At 36.3% G+C, this 12,500-nt stretch overlaps 2 non-coding genes and 1 pseudogene across 2 annotated transcripts; all 3 read right to left on the bottom strand.

The window, feature by feature from the left end:
* Positions 1-3,707: 3,707 nt before the first annotated feature.
* On the bottom strand, positions 3,708-6,659 carry LOC129920822 (large subunit ribosomal RNA; annotated as a pseudogene).
* Positions 6,660-6,968: 309 nt separating this feature from the next.
* Positions 6,969-7,147, bottom strand: LOC129920833 (5.8S ribosomal RNA). The gene has a single exon (XR_008773370.1). It is a non-coding gene; the product is annotated as a 5.8S ribosomal RNA (ribosomal RNA).
* A 1,320-nt stretch (positions 7,148-8,467) lies between these two features.
* Positions 8,468-10,459, bottom strand: LOC129920761 (small subunit ribosomal RNA). Its single transcript, XR_008773317.1, has one exon. It is a non-coding gene; the product is annotated as a small subunit ribosomal RNA (ribosomal RNA).
* Between the last annotated feature and the right edge of the window lie 2,041 nt (positions 10,460-12,500).

Below are 12,500 nucleotides of genomic sequence, written 5' to 3'. Positions count from 1 at the left end.
CTGATGCAGCTTGAGTAGAGTTCAAACAAGTACTCTGGAACAACTTCCCACACAACCCTAACCATTTCACCCGTGACCCCATCAAAACCAGGAGATTTTCTCGCCCTAAGTCTATCCACTGCTAATTCTACCTCGTTTATTTCTAACCTAGGAGCTTCAGTCTGCTCATTCGCCAACGAGGCAGCTGGAAGCTCAGACCTGGGGAAGAAATTTCTTATTAAAGCTCCTATACTGTCTTTCCAGGTTTGGTGAACAATGCCACCTTCCCTGATAGCTCCTATTTCCTGCTTCTTTTTCCGACAAATTTTATAAAGTTGACCCCAAGGGTCATCCCTATTTCTCTCTAAAAACGAGTCCCAATCATTTTCTTTTGCCCTAGCTAGCATGCTCTTATACTCTGAAAGGATTTGTCTATAAGCACTCCTAAGCTGGTCAACATCTGACTGTCTTGAACTCCTAGCCCTCTGGAATTTCTTCCTTGATCTCCTGACTAACCTACGGAACTCAGTGAGTTCAGAAGTCCACCACCTGATCTTCCTTGGGTTTTCCCTACTGATTTTCTTGAGAATCCTATCGTTAACTTCCCAAATATTACTAGTCAACCACTGAATTTTACTATCAACTGAGCGCCTTGAGAATTCTTGTAAAGAAATTAACGTGACCCTACGTTCGATATTGACTCTATATAGGTCCCAATTGACATCACTGAGATGCCAGCGTCTAACCTCTATAGGTGACAGAACACCTTGATTTTCGTTGTTATTAGTGACATCAACTTGAATTAAATTGTGGTCACTAATACTTTTCCCTGCCTGAATGGACCAGGGAAAATTGAAACAATTGAAAGCTGCTTCATTAACTAATGTTATATCTATATCGCTCTCTCCAACCGAACTGGAGAATGTGTACCATTCACTAGGAACATTGACAGCGCGGATGCTGTTTCTGGTCATCCATTCGCTTATCCTGTTACCCCTCTGAATTTTAACAGATTCGGACGTATGTCCTCTTATCTTGCTAAACCACAGAGGAGAAACAGCATTTGCGTCCAGACCAAAAACAGTAGGCGCACCCCCAACAATTTCCAGTACCTGATCCAAATACTCCAGATACGGTTCTATCTCATCTGAAAATTTGCAGTATATACTGCATAGAACAACCCTACCAAAATTTCCCTCAACATTTAAGCAGACTCCCCACTTACTTTCATTTAGAACGCAGCACTCAGTGTTGAAGTCATTAACAATAATAGCAGCATTGCCACTCTTACTGGTAAATGACTTCATGTGCGCTGGGAGGTTTTTTACACCCCCGAAAGATATATAAGGCTCTTGGAGCAATGCAAAACTGCAGCGAGACTCCGTCATAGCCTGCCCTAAGTCCCTCATCGAATCCTTAGATCTATTGCAATTTAATTGGAATATTCTAATCTTACCTAAATTATTGTTTTGTAACTCCATTTTAGTTTTTTGAAGCCGCCCTATTTACCGCTGCCCTATATACATGACATCTAAGTGTCAACATATCGTGACCTGCCGGGTAACCTTTGAAGGCACAATCCCTACAATGAACGTCATTCCTACAACTGCGTGCAAGATGGCCCGCATGTCCACAACGCCTACATATCACATTATTTACTCTACACTGACTTTGGACATGGTCCAGGCTCAAACACCTAAAGCAAGACATGACCAGTGGAAGGTCATCTACCCTATATGAATAGTGCTTAATATAACATCTACCTACGTTTTTCAAAGCTTTTGATACTTTGTTGCTGCACTCTATGATGACATTGAGTGAGTCCTCTCTCCCTAGTTTTCCTTCCCATGGTTGAGTAATCAACTTTACTTCACTTTTAAATTCTTCAGGCGTTAAGCCCTCTAGGTTGAGCTTGTGAAGCTCCCCCAGAAATTCTGTCGATGTAATCATCCGGCTGACTCTCCTAATGATGAGTCTCGGCCCTATTTCTTTCTTTATCTCAGCTGTTAAGCCTTCCTTCTGTATTCTATCATTTTTTATAGCTAAATCCCTTTCCCTACTAGTAGGGAATAGCACTCTACATCCTGCACTATTATTTTCAATTGCGTGTACGCGCACGCCAAGAGCAGGAGCTATCTCCTCTGCTACTTTTTTCTGAACTTCCTTTGAAGTTCCCTTCTCATTCGCACTAATTTGCAACGCGAAAGTTTTCCTCGCCTCCTTGATGACCGGAGGAGTGGTCAGAGGCCCTACCTGTATCAACCTCTGCGCATATGACAACCTCTGGGAGGTTGGCACCGGCTTCGGTAAAGGTCCCGTTGGGCCACAGATTTGCATCTGGGGCACCGAAATTTTCCCTTTGCGTGGGGCTGGGATCGGGGTTGCAGTCAAGACTGACACTGGTTTCCTATCTGAATTCAATTTCTTGCTTTCTTCTAGCCGCCCTCTCAACCTCTCATTTTCGCATGCTATCTCAAATATTAACTTTTCATACTCATGCGAAATAACGATCATTTCCCCAATGCTAACTGGATCTATTTTTTTTCCCGCAATCAATCCTACCATCTTGTCTTTTATGACCCCTATTCTTTTTAATACTCCTAATGAGTCCTGTTGCCCTATCTTATCCTTAGCTAGTTTAACCTCCCTACTTTCATTAACTAATTTTTCAATGTTATTTTCAATATTAAAAGTAAAAACTTCCTTACCTTTGCCTGCAGTTTGGTCAGGCAACTTCACCTCCACCACATCGCCGGGTTTTTCAACCCCCGTGGTGGCAGATGACTCCATGCCCATCTCCGTCCTTGTCTTTTTTTCAGTTTTTCCCTCCAGGGAGTTCTTCCTTGCTCTCTTGAGGGATATATCCTCCGCCTCCATGGCTTCCACATCCTGCTCCACCGTTTCTCCTTCATTCACTTCACACACACTTTTCCTCGTAAATACTGGAAGAGGATGTTTAAAAGTGAATTCATCACTATCACTGAGCTTGGCAGTGCCGGCTATAGCCAAGGCTGCCTTCCTGGCCTTCCTGGCTTCTCGAGCCTTTTCAGCCTTTAGAGCATCTTCGCTCTTGCCTTCGCAGTCACTGCTTTTTAAAAACTCTGACACTCGCGACTCTTTAGACTTCTTTTTTTTTATTTTTCTTTGCGACGACGCTACTGAAAAATTATTTTCAGAGTCGCAGTCTGAAGAAACCGACACCATTATCTTATTTTTTTCCATCACAAAATCTAACCTTCTCACCTACCAAAAAACAGTTCGTCGAAAAAAGGGACGTACACGGCACGAAGCACTAAACGCACAATTTCCCGAAAAAACCGAAAACAACCACTTAAATGAGTTCCTGGAATTGGAAAACAAAGTTTCCCAAATCCTCGCTCTAAAATTTTTCTAGACACCAGCTGCACCCGTGTTCCTGGAAAAGCAATTTGCTATTTCCTCGCACTAAACCACTTTATTTTCCTTTTCCGCGAAGGATCACGCACCAAAAATGAAGCAGGTATAATTTTATACCTGCTTACAAGGGACACGACACAACACCAAAAGGGACCAAGATTCCACGAAATCGGGACGTACACGGCACAAAACAATGCACGGTTAATTAAGCCGTTCTTGGAAAAAGGGATGCGCACACTGATCCGTAATAAAAAGTACCGACTCTAATCCTTTTTTTCGGAAAAACCGACAACCACCAGCAAAACACCAATAATCCAACAAATCCAATTTTAACCGGAGCAAAGACAACCGTCCGCCACGAGATACAAAACTGAACTGTGTAAATAGGGACAGTAGGAATCTCGTTAATCCATTCATGCGCGTCACTAATTAGATGACGAGGCATTTGGCTACCTTAAGAGAGTCATAGTTACTCCCGCCGTTTACCCGCGCTTACTTGAATTTCTTCACTTTGACATTCAGAGCACTGGGCAGAAATCACATTGTGTCAACACCCGTTAGGGCCATCACAATGCTTTGTTTTAATTAGACAGTCGGATTCCCCAAGTCCGTGCCAGTTCTGAATTGATTGTTAATTGATAGTCGTTATAAATCAAAAGAACATACCTTGCGATATATCTTAAGATTTTTAGCAAGAAAATTCCACAATTGGTTACGTAAACTACTATCCGGGGAACAAAATTCAAGAATTTTTATTTACCCAGAACGAGTACATAAACCATGTTATTGCTTCCAATTCAAGCCCGACTATCTCAATCTTCAGAGCCAATCCTTATCCCGAAGTTACGGATCTAATTTGCCGACTTCCCTTACCTACATTATTCTATCGACTAGAGACTCTTCACCTTGGAGACCAGCTGCGGATATCGGTACGGCCTGTTGAGAAGTTTGCGTAATCCCACCATAAATTTTCAAGGTCCGAGGAGAAAATATCGACACAACAGTAAATGTCATGCTCTTCTAGTCCATCTACCATATCTCTCTTCGAAAGACTTCCATGGTAGTACGACTATAAAACAGAAAAGAAAACTCTTTCGATATCTCTCGACGGCTTCTTTATGGTCGTTCCTGTTGCCAGGATGAGCAAAAAGCCCATTTTTAATAACAAACGGATACTCAACAGGTTACGGAATTGGAACCGTATTCCCTTTCGTTCAAAATTTATCAAGTGTTTTAAATATTTATTTTTGTATTTTTTATTTCATATAATAATAATATATATTTTTGTATTTTTAATTTTTTATTTTAATATTTTTTTTTATATACTTTTGTATATTTTTTTTATTTATATTTGCTCATATATTTTTTTTTATATTTTTTTTTTTTTTTATTTTTAATAACATAATATATATATTTTTGTAATTTATTAAAATGTTTTTTTAATTTTTATTTTTTATTTTTTATAACTTGAAAATTTTCAGCTTTCGCCTTGAACTTAGGACCGACTAACTCGTGATCAACCACTGTTCACACGAAACCCTTCTCCACTTCAGTCCTCCAAGGTCTCATTCGATTATTTGCTACTACCACCAAGATCTGTACCAATAGCGGCTCCATGCAGGCTTACGCCAAACACTTCTAAGCACACCATTGTACCCTCCTACTCACTAAAGTTTCAAAATTTAAATTCAATCAGATCGAAAATAAACCATCTACTTTAGCGATAATGTATAGGTATACAACTTAAGCGCCATCCATTTTAAGGGCTAGTTGCTTCGGCAGGTGAGTTGTTACACACTCCTTAGCGGATTCCGACTTCCATGGCCACCGTCCTGCTGTTTTAAGCAACCAACGCCTTTCATGGTATCTGCATGAGTTGTTAATTTTGGCACCTTAACATTATGTTTGGTTCATCCCACAGCGCCAGTTCTGCTTACCAAAAGTGGCCCACTGGGCACAATATATCACAACCAAAACCTTCATATCAAGAAAGGCTAGGTTCTTACCCATTTAAAGTTTGAGAATAGGTTAAGATCGTTTCGACCCTAAGGCCTCTAATCATTCGCTTTACCAGATAAGATTATTTTATATAATTTTTAATTGCACCAGCTATCCTGAGGGAAACTTCGGAGGGAACCAGCTACTAGATGGTTCGATTAGTCTTTCGCCCCTATACTCAATTCTGACAATCGATTTGCACGTCAGAACTGTTTCGGTCTTCCATCAGGGTTTCCCCTGACTTCAACCTGATCAAGTATAGTTCACCATCTTTCGGGTCACAGCATATATGCTCAAGGTACGCTCTAGTTAGAGGCATAAATAATATAAATATCATTATGCATAACTGTATAGAACGCCCCGGGATTGAATAAATAATTCATAACAAATTATAAACTAATCCCATTAAATTAAGTTAAGTTAATTATGCCATTGGGTTTTATTAAAAATACCCAATGACTTGCACATATGTTAGACTCCTTGGTCCGTGTTTCAAGACGGGTCCCGAAGGTATCCTGAATCTATCGCATTGTTAATCATAAAAGTGCATACAATATAAATAAACAAATCAATAGATCTATTTACCATTGTAAAATTCCGAAAAATTTAAGCACAATATATAATTATATCTGTCAATGATTTATCAAATCCAAAACATTTATTTTATGTTGAAAATCCGAAGATAAACAATTTGAATAAACTTAAGTAATGGATCTTATGATAAATATTTATTACATTAACAGATTACAATGTCCTTATATGGAAAAATTGCACACTATTGTTAAAATATTTTTTATATATTTTTATATTAGTATTGAATTTTCCATAATGGATATTCAGGTTCATCGGGCTTAACCTCTAAGCAGTTTCACGTACTATTTAACTCTCTATTCAGAGTTCTTTTCAACTTTCCCTCACGGTACTTGTTTACTATCGGTCTCATGGTTATATTTAGTTTTAGATGGAGTTTACCACCCACTTAGTGCTGCACTATCAAGCAACACGACTCTTTGGAAACACCTTCTAGTAATCATTAACGTTATACGGGCCTGGCACCCTCTATGGGTAAATGGCCTCATTTAAGAAGGACTTAAATCGTTAATTTCTCATACTAGATTATAGATGTTCCATACACTGCATCCCATATTTGCCATAAAGACAAAATGGCTTAGTGCTGAACTGATTTCTTTTCGCTCGCCGCTACTAAGAAAATCCTTGTTAGTTTCTTTTCCTTCCCTCATTAATATGCTTAAATTCGGGGAGTTATCTCATATGAGTTGAGGTTGCTTAACACTTTTTATTTGCTTAATAATTTTATATACTCAATTCAAAATATTTTTTATATATCGATCATTTCAGCCATTTTATCAATTCAAGTAGAATGCCTCAATTGCCAAATTATATTATGACAACGATCTGCAATGTTAGAAATTTTTATATACTAACATCCTCTAAAAAATAGATAAAACGAACTTACTGTCGCTCGATATTATTTTGAGGTATATATTATATTTTAATATTATGAATTTTTACAAATCCAATAATATAACATGCGCATTTGATAAATCAAAAGCAGCTTATTTAGCATAGTATCACAACCCTCAACCATATGTAGTCCAAGCAGCACTTCAAAATTAATTAAAGTACATAACAGCATGGACTGCTATATGCGTTCAAAATGTCGATGTTCATGTGTCCTGCAGTTCACACGATGACGCACAGTTTGCTGCGTTCTTCATCGACCCATGAGCCAAGTGATCCACCGCTTAGAGTATTATTATTTTTTTATTTTATATTTAGTCAATTTTTTTTTTTAAGAAATAAAAATTTATTTCTTTTTATATTTTATGTATTTTTTTTATGTTGCGAATGTCCAATTCCAAAGAATCGTTAACTTATAAATTTCTTTTAAAGAAATCTAAGTACAACATTTTTATACATTTTTATTTTTATATATATATATCGTTACAACTTATGCTATGCGTTTTAGCCGGATAGTACCGGGATATTGTCCAAGTACGACACCTTTAGGGGTTAATTCGTCGCAACGTATACACGCCACGCCGAAGGGCGGGTTTTTACACCCAGGAGGATATTACCCCGAAGGGTACGACACCTTTGTTTTTTCGACTTTTGCTCTAGCAAGTTTGTTTATGCATATATATATTTTCATAAGCGTCACTATTTCGATGACGATGACAATTGGCTACCATTTAAATATTTTGTTCATATTTTTTTTTGAAAAAAAAAGACCGAATGCATTACTTATAGTAATACACCCAGTCTAATTTGTTTTTGTATTTTGGTTATAACGTCACTATTTAGATGACAACACCATTTGGCTACGATTTAAATATTTTGTTCATATTTTTTTTTGAAAAAAAAAGACTGAATGCATTACATATAGTAACACACCCAGTCTAATTTGTTTTTGTATATTGGCTAAAAACGTCACTATTTAGATGACGACACCATTTGGCTACCATTTAAATATTTTGTTCATATTTTTTTTTGCAAAAAAAAGACTGAATGCATTACTTATAGTAACACACCCAGTCTATTTTGTATTTGTTTTTTTTTTATTATATATATATCGTTACAACTTATGCTATGCGTTTTAGCCGGATAGTACCGGGATATTGTCCAAGTACGACACCTTTAGGGGTTAATTCGTCGCAACGTATACACGCCACGCCGAAGGGCGGGTTTTTACACCCAGGAGGATATTACCCCGAAGGGTACGACACCTTTGTTGTTCGACTTTTGCTATAGCAAGTTTGTTTATTCATATATATATTTTCATAAGCGTCACTATTTCGATGACGATGACATTTGGCTACCGTTTAAATACTTTTTGTTCTTAATTTTTTTTGAAAAAAAAAGACTGAATGCATTACTTATAGTAACACACCCAGTCTAATTTGTATTTGTATTTTTACTTCTTTTGAAGTATTCTTTTTTGTATTTGTTTATATATTTATTGTATATTTTATACATTTTGTACCATAATTGTACATTTTTATTTTTATATTTTATTTTTCTTTTTTATATATATTAAATATATATAAATTTTATTTTATTGGAAAAATCACGTTAATGATCCTTCCGCAGGTTCACCTACGGAAACCTTGTTACGACTTTTACTTCCTCTAAACCATCAAGTTTGGTCAACTTCTGCGAAACAACCGTAACACGTTAGCGTCACAGTGATCACGTCCGGAGACCTCACTAAATAATTCAATCGGTAGTAGCGACGGGCGGTGTGTACAAAGGGCAGGGACTTAATCAATACGAGTTAATGACTCGCACTTACTAGGAATTCCAAGTTCATGTGAACAGTTTCAGTTCACAATCCCAAGCATGAAAGTGGTTCAGCGGTTTACCCGGACCTCTCGGTCTAGGAAATACACGTTGATACTTTCATTGTAGCGCGCGTGCAGCCCAGGACATCTAAGGGCATTCCAGACCTGTTATTGCTCAATCTCATTATTGCTAGACGCAATTTGTCCATTTAAGAAGCTAGTGTCCTTATAATGGGACAAACAAACAGGTACGACTCCACTAACATAAACACATTCAAACACAATTATATTTTACTATATTCATGAATGAAGGCTATGAAAGCTTCAACATCATAATCCTGAAAGCATCTATTTAATATATTTGAGTCTCGTTCGTTATCGGAATTAACCAGACAAATCACTCCACGAACTAAGAACGGCCATGCACCACCACCCATAGATTCGAGAAAGAGCTATCAATCTGTCTTACACGCTTATGTTCGGACCTGGTAAGTTTTCCCGTGTTGAGTCAAATTAAGCCGCAGGCTCCACTCCTGGTGGTGCCCTTCCGTCAATTCCTTTAAGTTTCAGCTTTGCAACCATACTTCCCCCGGAGCCCAAAAGCTTTGGTTTCCCGGGAAGCGACTGAGAGAGCCATAGAAGTAGCTACACCCAATTGCTAGCTGGCATCGTTTATGGTTAGAACTAGGGCGGTATCTGATCGCCTTCGAACCTCTAACTTTCGTTCTTGATTAATGAAAACATCTTTGGCAAATGCTTTCGCTTAAGTTAGTCTTACGACGGTCCAAGAATTTCACCTCTCGCGTCGTAATACTAATGCCCCCAATCTGCTTCTATTAATCATTACCTCTTGATCTAAAAACCAATGAAAGTAGATCAGAAGTCTTATTTCATTATTCCATGCACAAAATATTCAGGCATTTGGAGCCTGCTTTAAGCACTCTAATTTGTTCAAAGTAATTGTAACGGCCCACAACAGCACTCGATGAAGAGCACTGAAGCAGGTTTTAATAGGAGGAATACATAATGGTACATAAGTATCATAAATGTATAAGAACTCCACCGATAATACGCTTGCATACATAAGGTAATGTACAATCCACAATTGTAGTTGTACTACCCGTATGAAGCACAAATTCAACTACGAACGTTTTAACCGCAACAACTTTAATATACGCTATTGGAGCTGGAATTACCGCGGCTGCTGGCACCAGACTTGCCCTCCAATTGGTCCTTGTTAAAGGATTTAAAGTGTACTCATTCCAATTACAGGGCCTCGGATATGAGTCCTGTATTGTTATTTTTCGTCACTACCTCCCCGAACTGGGAGTGGGTAATTTACGCGCCTGCTGCCTTCCTTAGATGTGGTAGCCGTTTCTCAGGCTCCCTCTCCGGAATCGAACCCTGATTCCCCGTTACCCGTAGCAACCATGGTAGTCCTAGATACTACCATCAATAGTTGATAGGGCAGACATTTGAAAGATCTGTCGTCGGTACTAGACCATACGATCGGCAAATTATCTAGAGTTCAACCATTATAACGATTTCCGAAGAAATCGCTTGGTTTTAGCCTAATAAAAGCACACGTTCCAAAAGGTCCGTGTTTATATTGCATGTATTAGCTCTAGAATTACCACAGTTATCCAAGTAACTGTTAACGATCTAATAAACCATAACTGATATAATGAGCCTTTTGCGGTTTCACTTTTAATTCGTGTGTACTTAGACATGCATGGCTTAATCTTTGAGACAAGCATATAACTACTGGCAGGATCAACCAGAATAATGTTATAATATTTTATTTTTAATATTATTTGAAATTTTGAAAAATAACATCAATCTCCTCTCAATAAATCCAATGATAAAGTTTTTATTTTTTTTTTTTTTATTTATTTATATTTATACATACTTTTTGTTTTATATCCTCCCTAATAGGGATAATTATTATTTTATTTTTTTTACCAACACAATTTTTATTTGTATATATTTTTTGGTAAATTTATTTTTATTTTTATTTATTTGTATGTATTTTGTATGGGTATTTTGTATGGGTATTTTGTATTTTTACTTTTATCTGGAAAATGAGGGAAAATGCATTTCACAAAGGTTTCATATAACAACTATTTTTATTTTAACAAAGAGAACTCCTACCGTATGGTGAACTCTGATATTGTTAAATTTTAGTGTAGCACCTTTCACAAATACATATCAATGATTATTTTCAAATTTCTAATATTTTCTTTTACTTCAATATATTGAAGTGTTTTTGGAATATTTTTATAAAATAAACCATTTATTTATGATATAGAATTAATAATTCTTTTTAATAATTTTTCTTTATGAACATTTTTATGTTCAACAAATAATCCCAATTGGAAATTAATATTTATTATTTTTTTTTCGACATTACTTTACTTAAAGTATTTTTTTTTGACATCTTTGCCACAAAGCCAGTGTTCTTAGCCACAACGCCGTGGTACCACTTTTGGTGAAAACGAGGTGCGAGTCCCCGCCCAATCATAATACCACATTACCAGTAAGTTAATTCGTTGCAACTTAAAAAGCCACATCGAAAGAGGTTTACATACATGTTTCCTTAACATCAAAATATGCGCCCCCTTTGGTAGTTTGAGTTTTTTTCACAACAAAGTGGAGGTAAATAACATGACCAAACTAATAACTTCATATTTTCCTCTTTTTGGATCGAAAATGCTCGATTCCGTAAAATAGATTTGAAACATACTTGGATACATTCGGTTCGGCGAATTTTCACAAAAAAAGTTGACCCTTTTTTTGGGACTTAGTGCAATTTTTGAAAAATTTTGTATGGGAAAAAGTCAACTTTTTCCAGAAATCCGAAAAAAGGCCCAAAAACGCACTTGGTTGCGGTCGAGTTTTACTAGGGTAGGAAAAACCACTTGCAACCAAGTGTTCGACTTAGAAAAATTTTGGACATAAAATTTTTGGAAAAAAATTTTCTACTTAATAAATCGGAAAAATGGCCCAAAAACGCACTTGGTTGCGGTCGAGTTTTACTAGGGTGGTAAAAGTCAATTTTCAATGTTGAAAATTTTTTTCGACTTTTTTATATAATATATGTTATTCAGAACAACTAAATCGGCTGACTAAATGGCCCAAAAACGCACTTGGTTGCGATCGAGTTTTACTAGGGTGGTAAAACTCAATTTTCAATGTTGAAAATTTTTTTCGACTTAGAAAAATTTTGGACATAAAATTTTTGGAAAAAAATAAATCGGAAAAATGGCCCAAAAATGCACTTGATTGCGGTCGAGTTTTACTAGGTTGGTAAAAGTCAATTTTGAATGTTAAAAATTTGTTTGGACTTTTTATATTTTTTATTTTTTTATATTTTTGTTAATATAAATTTTGAATTGAATTTGATGTTGGGAGTTGTTGATGTTGAAAAGTTTGTTAATAAAATAGACTTGAGTGAAGTTTTTTCATGGATTTTCCATGTCCCGAATGTATGGAAGTGTGTTTTTTTTCTACTTCAATAATATCACTGATTCAGAGTATCACGAAAAATAATTTAAAAAACCTACTATCTATCAAAATGTGGTTGAACTTTTTTTACAGACATTTTAAAGTCTCCGAATGGAAGTAAGGACTTGAAAAATAATATTTTTTGTAGACTTATTTTGGATGTAAATTTTTTGCAAGTCTTTGGAATTATTTTTTGTAAATTTTTTCTAAGTCTTTTTCCACTTAGAATATTTCTTTTTATTTTGTATTAGTATCATATGTTTTTTTAAACTTTTTTTCTAAGTCTTTGGCTACTTAGAATTTTTTTTTTCAATTTTTGCT

This window comes from Episyrphus balteatus (assembly GCF_945859705.1).
Source record: "Episyrphus balteatus chromosome X unlocalized genomic scaffold, idEpiBalt1.1 SUPER_X_unloc_1, whole genome shotgun sequence".
Taxonomy (NCBI): domain Eukaryota; kingdom Metazoa; phylum Arthropoda; class Insecta; order Diptera; family Syrphidae; genus Episyrphus; species Episyrphus balteatus.
Note: the sequence above shows the minus strand (reverse complement) of the source record. Positions and strands in the feature narration are given on the sequence as shown.